A 5,094-nucleotide genomic window follows, 5' to 3' on the forward strand; every position below is an offset into this window, starting at 1 on the left:
TTGAGGAGTCATGGTAGGTATATGAACAGGGAGAAGGCTTGGCTTGAGGAAGTTGGAGTGAAGGCTGATACGATGACGATGGGAGATAAGTAGAGTCGATGTGTCCATGCCATAGACAGGGCTTGTTGATAGTGGAAAAAGCGACTTGCGTTAAAAGTGGAGTTTATGAAACTATGACGATATCAAATGAATAACAGAAATCAAAGGACCACTGTGCATCAGCACAGCTCCAGTGGTTGTGGCCACACATCTAAAGGGTAATGATAGTTCAATAGGCAACAACTGGGACTAATAATGAACTGCAGCGATGACTTCCCCCACGGACGCCTCAACAGGATGACTCATCCTAGATCATTGACGATAGAGACACCTCAATTCTTTTCCGGCATTCCTATCCAACCCTGAGGGAAGGATACTCCCAATTGAACGAGTACATACCAATCGGCAGCAATCAGAATCCATTTCCAAGTATCGTGCCATGAACGATGGCTCACTCGTGATGAAGCTCGGGTTTTGATCAGAGATGGATCAATAATAATTAATAGCATCCCTTCGTTTGTTGGGATGTGAAGAGTGAAGGCTGGCCTAACTCCTGACAGACGTGGACAGTAACGCCCTGTACGTTTCTCACAGAGAGTCTCGGAGGAAAGAACTCCCCCGTTGAGTAGCTCTCCATGTGAGACCACCTCATGTGATCTTCGAATCGAGATTTACATCGTGTCACTCCGTGAACTCAGAGATGAAGAGCATGAATCTGTTGTTGAACAGGCGACTACCTGGTTGAGCTGGGAGGTTCAGACCTTGCCAGACCAGACCAGAGCTCCACTTTGCCATAGTTTCTGCGATATTTCACGTTTTCCATGTGAGTAGTTTTTAGTCATTATCGGGTTGGGGCGTGTTTTATACTATCAACACTGCCAACATTAATTTACCGAGCAAAGCATTCGATATCATGCTACATTACTGATATCGTCGCAGTTAAAGTCAATTATATCAACTACTATTATCTATCCCGCCGAGGACGCTTAGCAGGAGGCGGGTCAACGTGACTGACTGCGGCACCGACGACCGGTTTCGGTGTTATCAGCGTGCATTCGCCTGAGTGGATCGGCACTTCCTGAAGCTATCAGAGGCAAATTGAATTCACTTGGTGGTCGGCCCTCCAAGATATCAGAGAACTGGACCATGAACAGATGATTGTCTCGGTCATGGAAATGGGAGATTCCGCGGTCCCAAACATCTACCAGACCCACTGAGAATTCCTCGTTCACGACCTGATGCCAATACCCTGGGGGTATCACAAGCATCTAACAATGAAAGATAATGACCTATCTCAAAGCAAGCCTGATACCTACATCTCCCGGCACCATGCTGATCATCTTGAAAGACGACGGCAAGCCCTTCATCGAATGCCAATTGGAGAAATGCCTGTACACTGTAGTAAGGCTGATGGGTCGAAGTGTCCACGAGAGATTACGCTGTGTCCAAGACCATATCCTGCCCATTGGAGAGAACTATCTCTCGCTTGGCAGACCCATTCTGAACTCTATCTGAGTTCACAAGGAGAAATACCATCGGGTTCCGCATACTGCACAAGAACAAATCTACATCGGCTGTGTGGTCTAGTGGTATGATTCGCGCTTCGGGTGCGCGAGGTCCCGGGTTCGATTCTCGGCTCAGCCCATATTCCGATCCTTTAGACTTACTAATATATATCTCCATCTTTGCTCTTTCATGATCGCTGAAAGCTATCACCGACTTTTTTCCTTCGATACAATACCTACCATTCAAAGGAATGCTGAGTTTCTCGCGCGCTCGCCATATTCTACAGCGTTGCGAATCCGTTGTCCTCTCGATCGATGTGAGTCACTGAGTAGCTGCCAGACTCCCCGATGAGGAGGCTCGGTCCCTGTCCACGCTCATGTAATGGACACATCTCGAATGGGTAAATCTTATCTACCACTTCCACCTGAACTGATTTCAACTTCGCTCAAGAAGGAAATTCTGAAGCTGCTTAATTTAAGCACTACCGTGTCACGCTGGTAAGCGCATTGGCCGTAGACCACCCATTTCCGCGGACTCCCCGCCTCCATGACCTGCCGCAGCACCAGTTGCACAAGCGAGTGCACAGAAGGCCGCTCACCTCAGACACCTTCCCTTCTGATACTTTCTTCCCACCGCCGCCGCCGAGCTCTACGTAACTGCTAGACCTTCATACCATGAATCGAAAGAACAGAGAGAGAGTTACCCCGGCATCTCCCTCTCCAACACTTCTTCGAGTTTGAGAATCTGCCGAGGACCATCCAAGCGTCTCCAAATGAACCTCCCCACGTTAATTCTGTATTACCACAGACTTCGTCCGGCCTGACTTGCTAGCGATTGTCGAGACAGGTGAGGTTGATTTGAACTCCATCCGAGCCCTCAACGAATCTACGGCACCGCTTGACGTCACACACCCATACAGAGGTACCGCCTACCTATGGGAACAAGCATCGAATATCTTAACGTAAGATTGTCCAGCATGTTTCTGTTGTAGTCATTCGGCACAGGCTTATGCATAACAATCAGTTCATGTAACTACGTTGACGGGAATGGTCCCTGCAAGGTACAACGAGCCCGATATGGCAATCAACTCACGTCAGGGATACACCGGAGAAGGCAGCAAACATCGTACATAGATCGGCGTCTACCATCCGACCCCAGCGTGAGGAGGTCCTGAGAGCTCCGATTCAACAACTGCGACGAGCTGGCGTCGGGTCAATACCTTCACGTCAACTCGAGGCAACAGTTTACATTTGTCTACGAAGACTCGTTCCGGTATGGTTTCCCGAGGATCCTCATCATCCCATCTTATCTACCAACGACTCAGGTTCGATCCCCAGCACCTCTATCTCACACTACTCTATATGTCTTCGTTTTCCGTCGCCAAGCACATACTGTACCCGTATAGTACCTGCCAGCCAATCGCTACTGACTAAGACCAATGCCGTCCACGAAAGAGGTCCGAACCATGACTATACTAACATTCTGTTCCCTATTAATCGTCCCTATGAAGGCACTCACTGCTTTCCAGCATCATCGAATACCATCTCGAACCTCCTCCCGATGATCCCTTCATGGCGATCGGTGGTTGCTACTGCCGACTCTGAGAGATTCCCACAATGAGATGAGCCTCCTGGCCTTCACCTTCTCCTCATCACCCTCTTGTTTGATATACTCTCTGAGTGCTGGCTGATTGCCTGCTGATGTATACATCCAAAGCACATGCAGGGACGTAGTCCGACTATTGACCAACTCGAGTAACCCAATGACCAACCGAATCTGTATGAAAATGATATGCCAATCGATGGCGATGGCCATCTTGATTGAGGGAGGTAGTAGTAAATACTCATACATGCGTTATAATACCAAAACTTCACCACATCACACCGACAGTTAGTTTGGCAATCGCCTACGTTCACCGTCTTCCAATCGACAAGTGTAGAGAGAGGGAGGTGATCATCCCTGTCCCCACTGAAATACTGTGCCATATCTATCTTCCATTCACCCTGAGCTTAGAACAGTTTAGTGGCTGTACTGGTCACCGACTCAGCAATAGAAGTGTTTGCATAGAATAGAACCAGTAAGATCGGTAGAATTTACAGCAGCAATATCTATAATGGCTCTCTAGAGGAGGAGAAAGGGGATGTGTTGTAACACAGAAGAGGACAACCTCCATACCACACCTTTCCCTCATCATCAACACCTTACCTCACAAGAGGACACTCGAGGCCTTCGCCATCCCATGCCATCCACCGCAGACCCCGGTTCGATTCCCGGTGAGCCCATCATCGACTCCCCCATCACAGACCATCCGCCTCAACAGTTGCTCACCTCAATCAGTTGAGGTTCTCTCCTACAATCCCTCCCTGCTGTTATTCACCGGCGCATTTCTGAAGTGATTACATAACTGCTCATGGCCCTCCTCAGAAGACTATAAACAAATACCAATTCTTGCAACAATCATTACATCCATGGTTTGATGAAAAACATCTCATAAGAACAAGACATCCCACGATCGTTGATCTCAGCTAACAGCTCGGACAGCCTCCTCGGCAATTTTGCGGTATTCGGCACATAAATCCTGAAACGTCGGGTAACGCTGTTTGACCCTTTCAAGTGCTGCATCGCAAACATTCCGGAGCTTCTCAGATGCTTGTAGTTCTTCATCTGCAACTGCAAAGGAGTCGTTCACGAAGATCATCAATCGCTCGTTTTGGAAAATTCTCCCCAACTTCACTAGTCGATCCTGAGCATCCGTGGGCTCCCATCGTATCGTTCTAAGAGGGTCTAGGCCGACATCGTTCGGGAGAGATTCGTATTGGGAAAAACTAAAGTTTCGATGCTGGTCGGGACTGGTGTACGATTGGATGATGGTGCCTCTTTCTTCATAACTACAAGGAACAACTACGATCACAGTCAGTCTTCCTTATCACTTACTCCGCAGAAAAGGCTGCGGTATGTCTGTTGGCTGCAGGGCAGTTGACATATCCCGTTTGGATACCACTTTCTGTGACCATGAAATTGAAAACGGAATTATTTTCATCATATATATCTTCAAAGTAGCAGTGGGATCGTTCCAAGCCGATTTCGAAAAAGGTTGAGTCCGACATCGACGGGAATCCCTAAAAGCATCGTGCTTGTCTCCGTTACCCGAGAGCACATATCTCACATCGTGAAGAGCTATTGTCCCAATGGCCCCCTCGTTGGGAGATAGTAAGAAGGCGACAAGGGTTGAGACTAGGATGAGTTTACTCGGCATGCGAATATGCAAGGATAATGCTGCGTTGAGAAAGTCAATGCTCCATCAGCTATGTTCCTCGACCTTCGAAAATGCGTATCTCTCGGAGGATGGGCCGACTTCGCCGCTGGTTGTGAGTCGAATAGCGACAGTGCATGCAACGATTTCTACGGAAAACGCATTATCGTGCACGTGTCCGGGCGAGCGCACATTTTTTCGTGAATTCCAGTAGTAGCGAGTCGCTATTACTGGAACTCTGATACTACTCTACTCGCTACTACTGATAACTCAGTAATAGTGAGTTAACCAATTGA

The 5,094-nt window shown here is 48.1% G+C and overlaps 1 non-coding gene across 1 annotated transcript; it reads left to right on the plus strand.

Annotated features, from left to right (window-relative positions):
* The first annotated feature begins 1,611 nt into the window (after positions 1-1,611).
* On the plus strand, positions 1,612-1,683 carry Pmar_PMAR004570. The gene has a single exon. It is a non-coding gene; the product is annotated as a tRNA-Pro (tRNA).
* The last annotated feature ends 3,411 nt before the right edge of the window (positions 1,684-5,094 follow it).

Source organism: Perkinsus marinus, assembly GCF_000006405.1.
Source record: "Perkinsus marinus ATCC 50983 genomic scaffold scf_1104296932430, whole genome shotgun sequence".
NCBI lineage: Eukaryota > Perkinsozoa > Perkinsida > Perkinsidae > Perkinsus > Perkinsus marinus.